The sequence below is a fragment of the Arachis hypogaea genome, chromosome 10 (assembly GCF_003086295.3).
Source record: "Arachis hypogaea cultivar Tifrunner chromosome 10, arahy.Tifrunner.gnm2.J5K5, whole genome shotgun sequence".
In the NCBI taxonomy this organism is placed as follows: domain Eukaryota; kingdom Viridiplantae; phylum Streptophyta; class Magnoliopsida; order Fabales; family Fabaceae; genus Arachis; species Arachis hypogaea.
In genome coordinates this window covers 36,513,287-36,533,197 of record NC_092045.1, presented here as the reverse complement: position 1 = coordinate 36,533,197, position 19,911 = coordinate 36,513,287, and the positions used below count along the sequence as shown (strand labels likewise).

General features: G+C 39.8%; 1 non-coding gene across 1 annotated transcript; it reads left to right on the top strand.

Moving 5' to 3' along the window:
- Window positions 1–17,116: 17,116 nt before the first annotated feature.
- Window positions 17,117–17,220, top strand: LOC112718767 (small nucleolar RNA R71). The gene has a single exon (XR_003161094.1). It is a non-coding gene; the product is annotated as a small nucleolar RNA R71 (small nucleolar RNA).
- The last annotated feature ends 2,691 nt before the right edge of the window (window positions 17,221–19,911 follow it).

Genomic DNA, 19,911 nt, shown 5'->3' with positions numbered 1-19,911 from the left:
TTTTTAGGGCCTAAAGATGACTCTGGTTTGGCTTCAATTTTGTGCTCCACCATAGACTATCATATATGGTTGGAAAGCTCTGAATGTTAGCTTTCCAACGCAACTGGAAGCACTCAATTCGGATCTCTGTAGCTCAAGATATCTTCCATTGAAGTGGACATGGTCAGGCTGCCTTGTTGGAGTTGTTGTGGATAACGCCCCTATATTCCAAGTTAGCAACGTGCATCACAATTTTTCACCATCCAAAGCTTCCTGGCGTTGTTGATGAACACTCCTTCTCTTCAGCACGTTGGCAACGTGCTCGAGCCTTTCTCAAGGCTCCATGTTTGCTTCCTGGCGTTGGCAACGTGCATGGCAAGGCTTATGGGCGTTGGCAACGTGCATGGCAAGGCTTATGGGCGTTGGCAACGTGCATGGCACGGCTTATGGGCGTTGGCAACTTGGTTGGCACCAAGACTTGGTGCCTAGCCAAGCAACTATTCCTGGCGTTGTTGCCAAACACGCCAATGCTTTCTTGAGTTGGCAACGTGCTCAAACCTTCTTTCCTAGCTCCAGGCATTGCTTCCCACGTTGCCAGTGAACACGCCCATGGAAACTGGCGTTGGCAACGTGCTCGAGCCTTCTTCAAGGCTCTAAAACTTGCTTCCCACGTTGGCAACGTGGCTGGCAAGGCTTTCCTGGCGTTGGCAACGTGGTTGGCAAGACTTGGCGTTGGCAACTTGATTCTGGCGTTGGCAACCTGGCTGGCAGCACATTCTGGCGTTGGCAACCTGGCTGGCAGCACATTCTGGCGTTGGCAACCTGGCTGGCAGCACCTTCTGGCGTTGGCAACCTGGCTGGCACCCAAGACTTGGTGCCTAGCCAAGCAGCCATTTCTGGCGTTGCCAAGGAACACGCCAATGATTCCTGGCGTTGGCAACGCCCTCGAGGTTGTTTCCTATGGTGCCAAAGTTGCTTGGCGTTGCCTTGAGTAACGCCTATGATTCTTGGCGTTGGCAACGCCCTCGAGCTCCTCTTCAAGGCTTCATTCTTGTTGCTTGGCGTTGCCTTGAATAACTCACTCCTTTCTTCAAGTTGGCAACGCCAACTTCTCTTCCAAGGCTGCCTGGCGTTACCTTCAACAACACAGCCTATTCCTCAAGTTGGCAACGCCAACTTTGCTTCCAAAGCTGCCTGGCGTTGCCTCCAACAACGCACCACATTCCTCAAGTTGGCAACGCCAACTTTGCTTCCAAAGCTGCCTGGCGTTGCCTCCAACAACGCACCATATTTCTCAAGTTGGCAACGCCAACTTTGCTTCTTGGTTGCCTGGCGTTATCCATAAAAACGCCCACTATCTCCAAGTTGGCAACGCCAACTTCTTCTTTCCCAGCTTGCATCATTCTTGCTTCCATGCTTTCTTGTTTCATCACCTATCATCAACAAGGGAAATAGCTTCAAAGTCTTACCAATTCATGCAGTAAATTTCATGAGATTCATTCATACTCATTCATATATGCATTCCTTAAATCATTTGCATGAATTTGGCTAGAATCAACATGTTCCTTGGTGTTCTCATGCATGAAGATAAAACTCATAAAAGGACTTGTTTATTTAGAGAAAATGAGTGAGATTAAGCTAAAACCAACTAAACTAACTAGCTAATATAACAAATATGCAATTGCATCAAGAACCTACTGAGTTTCTGGCACAGTTCTTACAAATTGCTGACACAGTACGTGATAAGGAAGTAGATTAGGATGTCTACAGATTATTGTTGTTTCCATTTGCTGTAAAAGACCAAGCTAAGTGCCGGTTAAATAACCAACCCAAAGCCAGCATAAGAACATGAAAACAGTTGTCAAACAAATTCCTAAATTAATATTTCCCTCCAAAAAGGATGATACAACTAAGGCTGAACATCCAAGGCTTTAAACAAGAGGATAATGAATCTCTTTATGATGCCTGGGAGAGGTACAGAGAGATGCTAAGGAAGTACCCCTCTGAAATATTTTTAGAATGGGTGCAGTTAGACATATTCTATTACGGGCTTACAGAAAAAGCCTATATATCTCTAAACCACTCAGCTGGTGGATCTATACACATGAGAAAGACAATTGAAGAGGCTCAAGAGCTCATTGATACAGTTGCTAGAAATCAGCATCTGTACTTAAGTAATGAGTCCTCCATGAAAGAAGAAGCTAAGGCAGTATTCACTGAACTTGGTCCCCCAAAACAAGTTGCTGAACTCAATCAGCAATTATGTTTTCTAACAAAACAGCTAGTAAAATTCAAAGAGATGCTACAAGAAACCAAAGATGCTAACTAGAATATGGAAAAACAATTGAATCTGGCGTTAAACGCCCATCCAGCCCCCAATCTTGGCGTTCAAACGCCAATGAGGTATCAAACACCTAGAAGTACTGATAGTAACCCCTCTAAGAAGGCTTCTCCAACCATCTCTGTAGGAAATAAACCTGCAACAACTAAGATTGAAGAATACAAAGCCAAGATGTGTTATCCTCAGAAACTCCGCCAAGTGGAACAGGATAAACAATTTGCCCGCTTTGCAAACTATCTCAGGACTCTTGAAATCAAGATTCCGTTTGCAGAGGCACTTGAGCAAATACCCTCTTATGCTAAGTTCATGAAAGAGATCTTAAGCCATAAGAAGGATTGGAGAGAGACTGAAAAAGTTTTTCTCACTGAAGAATGCAGTGCAGTCATTTTAAAGAGCTTACTAGAGAAGCTTAAAGATCAAGGAAGCTTTATGATACCATGCACATTAGAGGGTACTTGTACCAAGACAGCTTTATGTGATCTTGGAGAAAGTATCAACCTAATACCTGCATCCACTATCAGAAAGCTTGGCTTGACTGAAGAAGACAAACCAACCCGAATATGCCTCCAACTTGCTGATGGCTCCATTAAATATCCATCAGACGTAATTGAGGACATGATTGTCAAGGTTGGGCCATTTGCCTTTCCCACTGACTTTGTAGTACTGGAAATGGAGGAGCACAAGAGTGCAACTCTCATTCTAGGAAAATCTTTCCTAGCAACTAGACGAACCCTCATTGATGTCCAAAAATGGGGGGTGACCCTGAGAGTCAATGAGGATGAGTTTAAGTTAAATGTTGTCAAAGCTATGTAGCACCCAGACACCCCAGACGACTGCATGAGCGTTGATATTATTGACTATCTGGTGGAAGAGGTCAATATGACTGAGAGTCTCGAATCAGAGCTAGAGGACATTTTTAAAGATGTTCAACCTGATCTGGAGGAACCAGAGAAAATAAAAGAACCTCTGAAAACTCCTCGGGAAGAGGAGAAGCCTCCTAAACCCGAGCTCAAACCACTACCACCATCCCTGAAATATGCATTTCTAGGAGAGGATTACACTTTTCCCGTGATCATAAGCTCTGCCTTAGAGCCACAGGAAGAGAAAGCACTAATTCAAGTTCTAAGGACACACAAGATAGCTCTTGGGTGGTCCATAAGTGATCTTAAGGGCATTAGCCCAGCCAGATGCATGCACAAGATCCTATTGGAGGATGATGCTAAGCCAGTGGTTCAACCACAGAGGCGGCTAAATTCAGCCATGAAAGAAGTGGTGTAGAAAGAGGTCACTAAGTTACTAGAGGCTGGGATTATTTATCCTATTTTTGATAGTCTCTCGGTGAGCCCTGTCTAAGTTGTCCCCAAGAAGGGAGGCATGACAGTGGTTCATAATAAAAAGAATGAACTGGTTACTACAAGAACAGTTACAGGGTGGCATATGTGTATTGACTACAGAAGGCTCAATACAGCCACCAGAAAGGATCATTTTCCTTTACCATTCATAGACCAGATGCTAGAGAGACTAGCATATCATGATTACTACTGCTTTTTGGATGGCTATTCAGGTTACAACCAAATTGCAGTAGATCCCCAGGACCAAGAGGAAACAGCATTCACATGTCCATATGGAGTATTCGCCTACAAAAGGATGCCATTTGGACTGTGCAATGCACCTGCAACCTTTTTGGAAGAGAAATTTTTGAAAGTCTTCATGGATGACTTATTAGTGTTTGGAGACTCATTCAACTCCTGTCTTGACCATCTAGCACTTGTTCTAAAAAGGTGGCAAGAGACTAACCTGGTTTTAAACTGAGAGAAATGTCACTTCATGGTGACTGAAGGAATTGTCCTTGGGCACAAAATTTTGAACAAGGGAATAGAGGTGGATTAAGCTAAGGTAGAGGTAATTGAAAAATTACCACCACCAGCCAATATTAAGGCAATCAAAAGCTTTCTGAGGCACACAGGATTCCATAGGAGGTTTATAAAGGATTTTTCAAAAATTGCAAAACTTCTGAGTAATCTGCTAGCTGCTAACACACCATTTATCTTTGACACAGAGTGTCTGCAGGTGTTTGAGACCCTGAAAGCTAAGCTGGTCACAGCACGAATCATTTCTGCACCAGACTGGATGTCACCATTCGAACTAATGTGTGATGCTAGTGACCATGCCATTGGTGCAGTATTGGGACAGAGACATGACAAGCTTCTGTATGTCATTTATTATGCTAGCCGTGTTTTAAATGACGCACAGAATAATTACACAACCACAGAAAAGGAGTTGCTTGCAGTGGTTTATGCCATTGACAAGTTTAAATCCTATTTAGTAGGATCAAAAGTGATTGTGTACACTGACCATGCTGCTCTAAAATATCTCCTCACAAAGCAGGATTCAAAACCCAGACTCATAAGATGGGTGTTGCTTCTGCTAGAATTTGATATTGAAATAAGACACAGAAAATGGACAGAGAACCAAGTAGCTGATCACCTATCCAAGATAGAACCAGTAGTAGGAGCGTCCCTCCCTCCTACTGAGATCTCTTAAACCTTTTCGGATGAGCAATTCTTTGCCATTCATGAAGCTCCGTGGTTTGTAGACATTGCAAACTGTAAAGCTCAGTAATGTCAAGCTATTGACAGTAAAGAAGTGCTTATTGGGAGGCAACCCAATCTTATTTATCTATGTTAATTACTTTTTCATTTCATTTTCCATTGTTATTTTATGTTTTTCTTAGGTTGATGATCATGTGGAGTCATAAAATAGCTACAGAATTAAAGCAGAATCAAAAACAGCATCAAAAATAGCACACCCTGGAGGACAGGCTTACTCGCATTTAAACGCTAGTAAGGATAGCAGAATGGGTGTTTAACGTCCAGTCTGGCAGCATTCTAGGCGTTAAACGCCAGAATTGGTAGCCAGAGTGGCGTTTAACACCAGAAAGTGCTGTCTGGTGTCTGGCTGGCGTTAAATGCCAAAAAGGGGCACCAGCCTGGCGTTTAACGCCAGGAAAGGTAGCAAAATTGGCGTTTAACGCTAGATTTGGCACACAATGGGCGTTTAAATGCCAGGAAGGTGTAGGGATGAGAATTCCTTGACACCTCAGGATCTGTGGACCCCATAAGATCCCCACCTAACTCTCCTTCTTCTCCACACCATTCCATAACACTATTCCTCAACACCCACTGACGATCGGATTTCCTGTCCGTAAATAATTTATAAAAATATAATCGTGTTGTAAGTACATCTTCTAAACCAACGGAAAATCCTTTCGTACAAATGTTTGGTTGTCACAAGTAACAAACCCAATAAAATTTAAAAACCGAAGTATTCAAACCTCAGGTCGTCTTCTCAAGAAATTACAGGGAGGTGTGTTTTACTATTGGTTATGGAAAACAGTGTTTTTGGGTTTTGAAAAAGGTTTGAATGAGAAAAATAGATTGTAGGAAATTAATAAATTAACAACTAATAAAACTCTTGGTAAGATATGAAAACTGGAAGTCCTATCCTAGTTATCCTTATCAATGGTGCTGAGAATTATACTTTTGCTTCCACTAAGTCAACCTCTAACTATGAAGGTCAGTTAAGTGGACAAATTAATTTAACACCTAAAGTCCTAGTCAACTCCTTAAGGAAAGACTAGAGTTATAGGAATCTAAATTAGTCAGCAAAGATAACAATTATCAATCACGATGTGTTTGACAACTCAAGAGTTAACAATTAATCAACCGAAGCCAAGAATGTATAAAACTAAATTAAAATCATAAATAGAATAACACAATCATGAGTCTGAAATACCTCAATATGTATTAATTAAGATGATCAATCCCAACATGGAAAAGTTCATAAGCCAATTTGGCAAACTAAAATAAAATAATAGAATGAATAAAAGTAGAAGAGAAATTGAAGTAAAGGAACATTGAACTTGTGATTGAAGAAGAAATTCTAATCCTAAAAGAAATCCTAATCCTAATCCTAAGAGAGAGGAGAGAACGTCTCTCTCTAAAAACTACATCTAAAATTATGAAAAGTGAAATATGAGTCTGATATATGAATGAATGGATGGACTCCCCCACTTTATAGCCTCTAATCTGTGCTTTCTGGGCCGAAAACTAGGTTAGAAACAGCCCAGAAATTGCCCCCAGTGGTTTCTGGTACGTACAGGTCGCGGGAAAGTGACGCGAAGGTGTCGTCCACGCGTTTGCGTGGATTGAGATTTTGTAGATGCGACACGAGCACGTCATCCATGCATTCGTGTCACCTAACTTCGGGGCAGCTATGGCAAATTATATATCGTTGTGAAGCCCCGGATGTTAGCTTTCCAATGCAACTAGTATGAATAAGTGTATAAAAGATTGATAAAATCCACTCAATTAAGCACAAGATAAACCATAAAATAGTGGTTTATCAACCTCCCCACACTTAAACATTAGCATGTCCTCATGCTAAGCTCAAGAGAAGCTATAAAGGAGTGAAGAGGAATGGTAAAATGTATGAAATGCAAACTATATGTATGAATGCAACTAAATGTGAAATGCTTCTACCTACTTGGTTAAAAATAAATAAGTTCTCCAAGACAAACATAAACCAAATTCCACTAATTCAAATCATACAATAAAAAGCAAGTAAACTTGTAAGAAGATAGCTCATGAAAGCAAGGAACATAGAATCAAGCATTGAACCTTCACTGGTAGTGTATATCATTCTAATCTCTCAAGTGTCTAGGGTTAATCACTCTATTCTTCTCTAATCATGCTTTCTAAACTTTGTTCTTCATCTAACCAATCACGAATATTTAGTATACCAATACAAATATCATGAGGTCTTTTCAGGGTTGTAATGGGGCTGAGGTAAAGGTAAGGATATATGTATGGCCAAGTGAGCCATAATATGAATCCTTGATTAGTCTAAGATCTCACCTAACATATACATACTTTATATAATTTCAAAGTTCTTTACCTAGCTACCCAAATTTTTCCACTTTTGTATTACATGCTCATGTATCAAACTTATTTTTGAATTTTGTCCCATGTGCATTGATTCTTTTTATTTTGCATTTGGGGTAATATTTTATTTTGTCCCCTTGTTTAATTACTTAATATTTTTTTTTTCAATGCATATGGTAATTTGATTATTTTGATTTCACATGAGCATGCTTCCCAAATTTTTCAAATAACTTATTCAATTTAATTCCCTACTTTTTTTCTATCATCCCATGTTCCCATAAAATTTCCCATACTTAAATTATACACAATATCTATCTTAAGCTAACCAAGGATTCAACTTGGGATTTTTAATTTGTTTTTTCTGCTTAAGGCTAGTAATGTGGTTATAAAATAGAAGGGGTTAAAAGGCTCAAGGGGGCTAACAAAGATGGCATAAAAGGTAGATTTATTTAGGATAAGTGAGTAAAAATACAAATAATGGCCTCAATCATATGCAAGCATGTAAATATACTAAACAATGGATATATAGACTGGAATAAAGCAAAGATTGCAATTATAGAGAAGAAAATACACAAGAATAAAATATTATGGCTAAATAATGTAACCATATAATTAGGTTCAAAATCTTACGGGTTGTGTGTTCTTAGCTTTTTAAACTATGTTCCAAATACAACTTCAAACAATTTTAACAAAAAAATTTCAATTTAAATTAGTGAAATACTATAAAAATTTCTTGAAAAAGAAAATATTACATCAACCAAGTAGTAACTAAATGCATAAAATCAAACAAACATGCAATCAAATATGCAAATGCAACAATTAACAAATTAACATTAGTGTTGAAAAAAAAAGAGAAGAAAATAGCTAACCCATGGAGATCGGTATCGACCTCCCCACACTTAAAAATTGCACCGTCCTCAGTGCATGCTGATATGTGCAGGTGGACGGGTGGCTCCGCAGCTAGTGCTCTTTGTGTTCCTTTCCTTGCTGGTGGTTTGGGAGTAGCTTTCTCTTTAACTTTCTTGGTGGCCATCCTGAAAAGGGAAAAAGAAAGTAACATTGTAAAGTTAGGAGTTCAAACAAGGAAGAGGATGGGAAAGGTAGTAATCAATGCACAGTAAAGAAGAAAGATGTTAACACATGGTCATCACTACATGTGAAAACTCATCAATCGAAATATAGCAAGTGCATATGAAGACAATTAAATGCAAGGTGTTTATTGGCATGCTGGCAAAGGCATAAGTAGCATAGATCAAGCATTCAATGTCCAAGGTAGATTACCAAGTATTCCAAACTAACAATATGCTTGTAATAACAATTATATAAAAATTAATAAAATAGAGAAAGAGTTTTGTGAAAAGCAAGCATATAGAATAGTATATTAAAATAAATCCAAAAATAGTGCACAATGCCATATGGGCGTTTTCACAAACACATAGCATGCATGTTAAATAATGTATGGAAAGTATTAATCTGAACATGCAAGCAACCCCATAAAAATAATATATAATTGTTAAACAAGTCCTTAACAATCCATAAGCAAAATATAGAAAATAATGACCCAAATAAATCTCCAACACCAATATGAGGGAGAAGAAATAAAAAGAAAATATGGATGAGGAAAGTAGAAGAGAAAGAGAAAGAAAACATGAAAATAAGAAGAAGAATGAAAAAGTAGGGAAGAAGAGAAGAAAAACCTTGATAATGGTGGTGGGAGAGAGGGGGTAGAAGGGAGGAAGAAGGGAGAAGGAAAAAAGGGAGGGGAAATAGGATTAGGGTGAGAAAAGATAAGACAATCTGGCAAATTTGAATGCGATGGGCGTCGCAAGCGACGCGGACGCGTGGTGCACGCGGTCGCGCGGAGGGCCCTTGAAGGAAATGCGCGGACGCGTGAAATAATTTGCGCTAGGGGCGCGAGGGTAGCTTCGCACTCGCACAACTCTCTGTTTGAAAACATGTTTTGCCAAATTTCAGGATGACGCGGTCGCGTGGTTGACGCGATCGCGTGGATGGCCAGATTGAGAAAATGGCGCGGACGCGTGGGGCACGCGTTCGCGCGGCCGGGCTCGTGCAACTAGCACAAGTGCAGCCCAGCTCCAGCACAACTCACTGCTATACACCCTTTTACGTCGAATTGCAGAGCCACGCGTTCGCGTGGTTGACGCGGTCGCGTGGGGAGACCATGTTACAAATGACGCGATTGCGTCATCCACGTGAACGCATGGGTCAAATGGTGTCAGGGGCACGCTTCCAGCCACACTTTCACATGATTCTCTGTTCATGTTATTTTTTTCCCAACGCACATATGATGCGGACACGTCGGCGACGCGGTCGCGTCACGTGCGATATTTTTTTTGATGCAGTATGCAGAATGCAATGCTAATATGAATGTTATACAAAATTCCAGGTTCAATCAAAACTCAAAAACAAACAAAACATACTAGAATTAAAACTGAAAAGGGGCGATCATACCATGGTGGGTTGTCTCCCACCTAGCACTTTTAGTTAAAGTCCTTAAGTTGGACATTTGGCGAGCTCCTTGTCATGGTGGCTTATGCTTGTACTAATTCAGGAATCCCCACCAATGTTTGTACTTCCAATAGCCTCTGGGATCCCAAATTAGGCGTAAAGAGCCTTCAAGCAAGTTGAAGCAAGTTACAAGGCCCCAAGAGTGTTGATTGCTGGACTGAATTTCGGGGTCCCAAACCACGCTTTTGCACCCGTCTTGTGTAGATCATCATGATTCCATCCGGGTGGCACACGATTGAAATTCTCACTACAGCTTCCAAACAACTTCCAAGACCCATTCAATTGAACTCTACACCAACCTTTGCGTTTAAACTTAAAGCTTCCAACCATAATGAACTTTGCAGGACAATTCTTACCATTGACCATCTTCCTCTTACTCTTAATGCCACAAAGAGCTCTAAGTTGACCATCCGTCTCCAGTAGCCCATATTCAAGTGGGAAAGTAAAGGATAAGGATAGGAATTTTACCCACTTGAATGTTGTGTTGGACGGTAATGGTCTTGGGAGAGATATTTCTAATGAATTTGCAAGCTCCACTCGCTTGTGCTCTTCTCTGACAACTTTCACCTCTTTGTAAGCTTCCTCAATTTCAACCTCTTCCTCTTGGTAGCTTTCTTCCAATTCAATCTCTTCTTCATTGTTTACTGGTGGACGAAATTGTGATCACTTGTTCTTTCTACTTGTAAGATGTTTACTCTGGAGGCATTGTTTATTTTCACAACTCCGTTCAACTAACCAGCAAGTGTACTGGGTCGTCCAAGTAATAAACCATACGTGAGTAAGGGTCGAATCCACAGAGATTGTTGGTATGAAGCAAGCTATGGTCACCTTGCAAATCTCAGTTAGGCAGATTAAAAAATGGTTTATGGGTTTTCGAATAATTAATAATAAAAAAAAGAAATAATAAAAGGGATAGAACACTTATGCAGATTCATTGGTGGGAATTTCAGATAAGTGGATGGAGATGCTGTAGAGCTCTCGGACGCCTGCTCTCCTACTCCTTCTACTCAATCCTTCTTACTCCTTTCCATGGCAAGCTTTGTATAGGGGTTCACCATCAACTGTGGCTACTTTCATTCCTCACGGGGAAATATCCTGTGCGGCTGTCACTCGCACAGCTAACCAGTCTGGAGGCATCACCCATGGCTGATGGCTACATCCCATCCTCGCAGTGAAAACTATGCTCACGCACTCTGTCACAGTACGGCTAATCACCGGTTGGTTCCCGCTCCTACTGGAATAGAATCCCTTTTTTGCGTCTGTCACTAACGCCGAGCAGGTTAAAGTTTGAAGCACGTCACGGTCATTCATTACCGGAATCCTACTCGGAACACCACAGACAAGGTTGGACTTTCCGGATTCCCAGGATCCTACTCGGAATACCACAGACAAGGTGAGACTTTCCGGATCCTCATAAATGCCGCCATCTATCTAGCTTATACCACGAAGATTCTGTTGGGGAATCTAAGAGATACGCATTCAAGCTCTGTTGCATGTAGAACGGAAGTGGTTGTCAATCACGCGCGTTCATAAGTGAGAATGATAATGAGGGTAATCTAACTCATAACATTCATCATGTTCTTGGGTACGAATGAATATCTTGGAATAAGAATAAGAGAGATTTGAATAAAAGAAGATAGAATTTCATTAATACTTGAGGTACAGCAGAGCTCCACACCCTTAATCTATGGTGTGCAGAAACTCCACTATTGAAAATACATAAGTGAAAGAGGTTCAGGCATGGCCGAATGGCCAGCCCTCTCTAACGTGATCAATGATCCCCTAATATGAAGAATAAAACAAACTGAGATCAAAGATGTCTAATACAATAGATAAATGTCCTATATATACTAGACTAGCTACTAGGGTTTACATGAGTAAGTAATTGATGCATAAATCCACTTCCGGGGCCCACTTGGTGTATGCTTGGGCTGAGCTTGATCATTCCACGAGCTAAGGCATTTCTTGGCGTTAAACTTTGAGTTATGACGTGTTTTGGGCGTTTAACTCCGGATCATGACGTTTTTCTGGCGTTTAACTCCAGACAGCAGCGTGTACTTGGCGTTTAACGCCAAGTTACGTCGTCAATCTTCGAATAAAGTATGGACGATTATATATTGCTGGAAAGCCCTGGATGTCTACGTTTCAACGCCGTTGAGAGCGCGCCAATTGGAGTTCTGTAGCTCCAGAAAATCCATTTCGAGTGCAGGGAGGTCAGATTCCAACAGCATCAGTAGTCCTTTTGTCAGCCTTCTTCAGAGTTTTGCTCAAATCCCTCAATTTCAGTCAGAATTTACCTGAAATCACAGAAAAACACACAAACTCATAGTAAAGTCCAGAAATGTGAATTTAACATAAAAACTAATGAAAACATCCCTAAAAGTAGCTTAAACGTACTAAAAACTATGTGAAAACAATGCCAAAAAGCGTATAAATTATCCGCTCATCACAACACCAAACTTAAATTGTTGCTTGTCCCCAAGCAACTGAAAATCAAATAGGATAAAAAGAAGAGAATATACTATAAATTCCAAAATATCAATGAATTTTAATTTAATTACATGAGCGGGACTTGTAGCTTTTTGCTTCTGAACAGTTTTGGCATCTCACGTTTTCCTTTGAAGTTTAGAGTGATTGGCTTCTCTAGGAACTTAGAATTTCAGATAGTGTTATTGACTTTCCTAGTTAGGCATGTTGATTCTTGAACACAGCTACTTTATGAGTCTTGGCTGTGGCCCTAAGCACTTTGTCTTCTAGTATTACCACCGGATACACAAATGCCACAGACACATAACTGGGTGAACCTTTTCAGATTGTGACTTAGCTTTGCTAAAGTCCCCAGTTAGTGGTGTCCAGAGCTCTTAAGCACACTCTTTAGCTTTGGATCACGACTTTAACCATTCAGTCTCAAGCTTTTCACTTGGACCTTCATGACACAAGCACATGGTTAGGGACAGCTTGTTTTAGCCGCTTAGGCCTGGATTTTTAAATTCCTTGGGCCCTCCTATCCATTAATGCTCAAAGCCTTAAATCTTTGCTAAAATTTTCGCCACTTTTTTTTTTTTGCTGCTTTTTCTTGCTTCAAGAATCAATTTCATGATGTTTTTCAGATCATCAATAACATTTCTCTTTGTTCATCATTCTTTCAAGAGCCAACAATTTTAACACTCATAGACAACAAGATCAAAAAAATATGCACTGTTCATTCATTCATTCAGAAAACAAAAATTATTGCCACCACATCAATATAATTAAATTAAATTCACTAATAATTTCGAAAATTATGTACTTCTTGTTCTTTTGAATTAAAACATTTTTCTTTTAAGAGAGGTGAAAGACTAATGGATTTTATTCATAGCTTTAAGGCATGGTTACACACTAATGATCATGAAGTAGAGACACAAAAACATAGATAAACATAACACTTAAAAACCGAAAACAGAAAGAAAATAAAGAACAAGGAATGAATCCACCTCTAGTGGCGTCTTCTTCTTGAAGGACCAATGATGTTCTTCAACTCTTCTATGTCCCTTCCTTGCCTTTGTTGCTCCTCCCTCATAGCTCTTTGATCTTCTCTTATTTCTTGGAGAGTGAGGGCGTGTTCATGGTGTTCCACCCTTAGTTGTTCCACATTATGGCTCAAGTCTTCTAAGGAGGTACTGAGTTGCTCCCAATAGTTGTTAGGAGGAAAGTGCATTCCATGAGGCATTTGTTGATGATGAACTTCCTCATGTTCTTCTTGAGGGCCGTGAGGAACTTCCCTTGTTTGCTCCATCCTCTTCTTTGTGATGGGCTTGTCTTCTTCAATGGAGACATCTCCATCTATGATAACTCCAGCTGAGTAGCATAAATGGCATATAAGGTGGGGGAAGGCTAGCCGTGCCATGTATGAAGGCTTGTCAGCTATTTTGTAGAGTTCATTAGAGATGACTTCATGAACCTCTACTTCCTCTCCAATCATGATGCTATGAATCATGATGGCCCGATCCACAGTAACTTCAGATCGGTTGCTTGTAGGGATGATGGATCTTTGGATGAATTCCAACCATCCTCTAGCTACAGGCTTGAGGTCCAATCTTCTTAGTTGGACCGGTTTGCCTTTGGAGTCTACTCTCCATTGGGCGCCTTCCACACAAATGTCTGCAAGGACTTGGTCCAACCTTTGATTAAAGTTGACCCTTCTTGTGTAGGGGCGTTCATCACCTTGCATCATGGGTAGATGAAACGCCAACCTCACATTTTCCGGACTGAAATCTAAGTATTTCCCCCGAACCATTGTGATATAGTTCTTTGGATTCGGGTTCATACTTTGATCATGGTTCCTAGTGATCCATGCATTAGCATAGAACTCTTGAACCATCAATATTCCGACTTGTTGCATGGGGTTGGTTATGACTTCCCACCCTCTTCTTTGAATTTCATGTCGGATTTCCGGATACTCATTCTTTTTGAGCTTGAAAGGGACCTCGGGGATCACCTTCTTCTTTGCCACAACATCATAGAAGTGGTCTTGGTGGCTCTTGGAGATGAATCTCTCCTTTTCCCATGACTCGGAAGTGGAAGCTTTTGCCTTCCCTTTTCCTTTTCTTGAGGAAACTCCGGTCTTGGGTGCCATTGATGGTGAATGAAAAATAAAAAGCTTAGGCTTTTTACCACACCAAACTTAAAATTTGCTCGTCCTCGAGCAAGAAAGAAAAGAAGAGTAGAAGAAGAAGAAGAAGAGGAGAATGTTTGGGGAGAAGTAGAGAAGGGGGTTCGGCTATATGAGAGAAGAAGAGGTTGTGTTGTGTGAAAATGAAGAAGAAAGGAAAGGTATTTATAGGGAGGGGGGGAGGGTTAGGTTTCGGCCATTTTGGGTGGGAAAGGGTGGGAAATTAAATTTGAATGTAATGGAGGTAGGTGGGATTTATGGAGAAAAGGAGGTTGATGTGAATGGTGCATGGTGTAATTGGGAAGAGGAATTGATGTGATTGGTGAAGGTTTTTGGGAAGGGTGACATTGAAAATGAGATTTGGATTAGGAGAGTGTGAATAGGATTAAAAGAAAAGGTAGGTGGGGATCCTGTGGGGTCCACAGATCCTGAGGTGGGGATCCTGTGGGGTCCACAGGTCCTGAGGTGAAAAGAAATACCATTCCTTCACCCTATAGGCGTGTAAATTGCCTTCATGCACCATTCTGGCGTTCAAACTCCCATTGGTGCATGTTCTGGGCGTTAAACGCCCATGTGATGCTTGTTTCTGGCGTTGAACGCCAGTTTCAAGCTTGTTTCTGGCGTTCAGTGCCAGATTGTCCTCTGCGTGCGCATCCTGGCGTTAAACGCCAGGATGTAGCTTGTTTTGGGCGTTCAGCGCCAGGAAGGTGCTCTGTTCTGGCGTTGAACGCCCGCCAGATGCATCTTCTGGGCGTTGAACGCCAGCCCGTGCGTCCTCCAGGGTGAAAAATTTTTTTCTTCTGTTTTTAACTCTGTTTTTAATTTTTTTGATTTTTTCGTGACTCCTGATGATCATGTACCTAATTCAACACAAAAATAACACCAAAACAAAATAAAATAAGATTAGATAAATAAAATTGGGTTGCCTCCCAACAAGCGCTTCTTTAATGTCAATAGCTTGACAGTGGCTCTCAGGGAGCCACAGAGCAATCAAGTCAATGTTGTCTAGTCCCAACACCAAACTTAGAGTTTGGATATGGGGTTTGAACACCAAACTTAGAGTTTGGTTGTGGCTTCACAACACCAAACTTAGAGTCTGACTGTGTGGGCTCTTCTTGACCTTGAACTGAGAGAAGCTCTTCATGCTTACTCTCTTTTGTCACAGAGGGATGGCCATGTGCTTGAAACACAAGATATTCTCCATTTAATTGAAGGACTAGCTCACCTCTATTGACATCTATCACAGCTCCTGCTGTGGCTAGGAAAGGTCTTCCTAGGATGATGCATTCATCATCTTCCTTCCTAGTATCTAGGATTATGAAATCAGTAGGGATGTAAAGGCCTTCAACCTTTACTAGCACGTCCTCTACCATTCCATAAGCTTGTCTCACTGACTTGTCTGCCAATTGCAGTGAGAACAAAGCAGGTTGCACCTCAATGATCCCTAGCTTCTCCATTACAGAGAGTGGCATAAGGTTTATCCCTGACCCAAGATCACACAGAGCTTTTTCAAAGCTCATGGTGCCAATGGTGCAAGGTATTAAAAACTTGCCAGGATCTTGTTTCTTTTGAGGTAGAGTTTCCTGAATCCAAGTCTCTAATTCACTAATGAGCAAGGGAGGTTCACTTTCCCAAGTCTCATTACCAAACAGCTTGGCATTCAGCTTCATGATAGCTCCTAAATATTGAGCAACTTGCTCTCCAGTGACATCTTCATCCTCTTTAGAGGATGAATATTCTTCAGAGCTCATGAATGGCAAAAGGAGATTTAATGGAATCTCTATGGTCTCTAGGCGAGCCTCAGATTCCTCAGGATCCTTATTAGGAAACTCCTTCTTGCTTGGAGGACGTCCCAGGAGGTCTTCTTCACTGGGATTTTCGTCCTCCTCCTCCTTTGTGCATTCGGCCATGTTGACTAAGTCAATGGCTTTGCATTCTCCTTTTGGATTTTCTTCTGTATTGCTTGGGAGAATACTGGGAGGAGTTTCAATAACTTTCTTACTCAGCTGGCCTACTTGTGCCTCCAAATTCCTAATGGAGGATCTTGTTTCATTCATGAAACTGAAAGTGGCCTTTGACAGATCAGAGACTATATTGGCTAAATTAGAATTATTTTGTTCAGCATTCTCTGTCTGTTGCTGAGAAGATGATGGATATGGCTTACTATTATTCAGCCTATTGCGTCCACCATTGTTGAAGCCTTGTTGAGGCTTTTGTTGATCCTTCCAGGAGAAATTTGGATGATTTCTCCATGATGGGTTATAGGTATTTCCATATGGTTCACCCAGATAATTAACCTCTGCCATGGCAGGGTTCTCAGGATCATAAGCTTCTTCAGAAGCTGCCTCTCTAGTACTGTTGGATGCATGTTGCAATCCATTCAGACTTTGAGAGATAATGTTGACCTGTTGAGTCAACATTTTGTTCTGAGCCAATATGGCATTCAGAGCATCAATTTCAAGAACTCCTTTCTTCTGAGGTACCCCATTGTTCACGGAATTCCTCTCAGAAGTATACATGAACTGGTTGTTTGCAACCATGTCAATGAGTTCTTGAGCCTCTTCAGGCGTCTTCTTCAGGTGAATAGATCCACCTGCAGAGTGATCCAGTGACATTTTCGAAAATTCAGAGAGACCATAATAGAATATATCTAATAGGGTCCATTCTGAAAACATGTCAGATGGACATCTCTTGGTCAGCTGCTTGTATCTCTCCCAAGCTTCATAGAGGGATTCACCATCTTTTTGTTTGAAGGTTTGAACATCCACTCTCAGCTTGCTCAGCTTTTGAGGAGGAAAGAATTTATCTAAGAAGGCAGTGACCAGCTTATCCCAGGAGTCCAGGCTATCCTTAGGTTGTGAATCCAACCATATTCTAGCTCTGTCTCTTACAGCAAAAGGGAAAAGCATGAGTCTGTAGACTTCAGGATTAACTCCATTCGTCTTTACAGTATCACAGACTTGCAAGAACTCAGTTAAAAACTGATAGGGATCTTCAGATGGAAGTCCATAAAACTTGCAGTTTTGTTGCATTAATGCAACTAGTTGAGGCTTAAGCTCAAAGTTATTGGCTCCAATGGCAGGAATGGAGATGCTTCTTCCATCAAACTTGGATGTTGGCTTTGTGAAGTCACCAAGCATTCTCCTTGCATTATTATTATTATTTTCGGCCATCTCCTTCTCCTGTTCGAAAATTCCTGAAAGGTTGTTTCTGGATTGTTGTAATTTAGCTTCTCTTAATTTTCTCTTCAGAGTCCTTTCAGGTTCTGGATCAGCTTCAACAAGAGTGCCTTTATCCTTGTTCCTGCTCATAAGAAAGAGAAGAAAACAAGAAAAGAAAGAGGAATCCTCTATGTCACAGTATAGAGATTCCTTTATGTTAGTAGAAAAAGAAAGGGGTAGAAGGATGAAGAAGAATTCGGATTCTTAGATGAAGAGAGGTGAAGAGAAGTGTTAGTAATTAAATAATTACATAGAATAAGAAAAGAGAAAGAAGATTTCGAAAATAATTTTTGAAAAGAAGTTAGTAATTTCGAAAAAAATAAAATAAGTTTAAAATTAACATGTAAAACAATTAAAAAGAATTTTTGAAAGAGAGAGGGAGAATTTTCGAAAATTAGAGAGAGATAGGTAGTTAGTTGATTTTGAAAAAGGTAAGAGACAAACAAAAAAGTTAGTTAGTTGATTGAAAAAGATTTGAAATCACATTTTGAAAAAGATAAGAAGATAAGAAAAAGATAAGATATTTTGAAATCAAATTTTGAAAAAGATAAATTTTTTGAAAAAGATAAGATAAAAGATAAAATAAAAGTTTTAAGAAAAAGATATTTTGAAAAAGATTTAATTTTTAAAATTACTTAACTAACAAGAAACTACAAGATAAGATTCTAGAACTCAAAGATTGAACCTTTCTTAACAAGAAAGTAACAAACTTCAAATTTTTGAACCAATCACATTACTTGTTAGTTAATTTTCGAAAATTAGATATAAAGATAAGAAAAAGATTTTTGAAAATATTTTGAAAAATAATTTTGAAATTTTCGAAAATGATAAAAAATATGAAAAAGATATGATTTTTGAAAAAGATTTTGAAAAGATAAGATTTTTAAAATTGAAATTTTGACTTGACTTGTAAGAAACAACTAATTTTAAAAATTTTTGACCAAGTCAACCCAAAATTTCGAAAATTTGGAGGAAAATAAGGAAAAGATATTTTTTTGATTTTTGAATTTTTAATTTATGAGAGAGAAAAACAACAAAAATACTCAATGCATGAAATTTTTAGATCAAAACAATGAATGTATGCAAGAATGCTATGAATGTCAAGATGAACACCAAGAACACTTTGAAGATCATGATGAACATCAAGAACATAATTTTGAAAAATTTTTGATGCAAAGAAAACATGCAAGACACCAAACTTAGAAATTTTTAATGCATGGAAAATATGAATGCAAAAATGCACATGAAAAACAACAAAAGACACCAAACAAGAAATCATCAGGATCAAACAAGAAGACTTGTCAAGAACAACTTGAAGATCATGAAGAACACCATGAATGCATGAATTTTCGAAAAATGCAAGAAAAAATTTTAAAAGCATGCAATTGACACCAAACTTCAAAAATTAACACAAGACTCAAACAAGAAACATAAAATATTTTTGATTTTTATGATTTTCTGAATTTTTTTGAATTTTTATTAATTTTTCGAAAATAAAGTTTAGAAAAACGAAAAATAAAAGAAAAATTTTGAAAAAGATTTTTGAAAAGAAAATTACCTAATCTGAGCAACAAGATGAACCGTCAGTTGTCCATACTCGAACAATCCCCGGCAACGGCGCCAAAAACTTGGTGGACGAAATTGTGATCACTTGTTCTTTCTACTTGTAAGATGTTTACTCTGAAGGCATTGTTTATTTTCACAACTCCGTTCAACTAACCAGCAAGTGTACTGGGTCGTCCAAGTAATAAACCTTACGTGAGTAAGGGTCGAATCCACAGAGATTGTTGGTATGAAGCAAGCTATGGTCACCTTGCAAATCTCAGTTAGGCAGATTAAAAAATGGTTTATGGGTTTTCGAATAATTAATAATAAAAAAAAGAAATAATAAAAGGGATAGAACACTTATGCAGATTCATTGGTGGGAATTTCAGATAAGTGGATGGAGATGCTGTAGAGCTCTCGGACGCCTGCTCTCCTACTCCTTCTACTCAATCCTTCTTACTCCTTTCCATGGCAAGCTTTGTATAGGGGTTCACCATCAACTGTGGCTACTTTCATTTCTCACGGGGAAATATCCTGTGCGGCTGTCACTCGCACAGCTAACCAGTCTGGAGGCATCACCCATGGCTGATGGCTACATCCCATCCTCGCAGTGAAAACTATGCTCACACACTCTGTCACAGTACGGCTAATCACCGGTTGGTTCCCGCTCCTACTGGAATAGAATCCCTCTTTTGCGTCTGT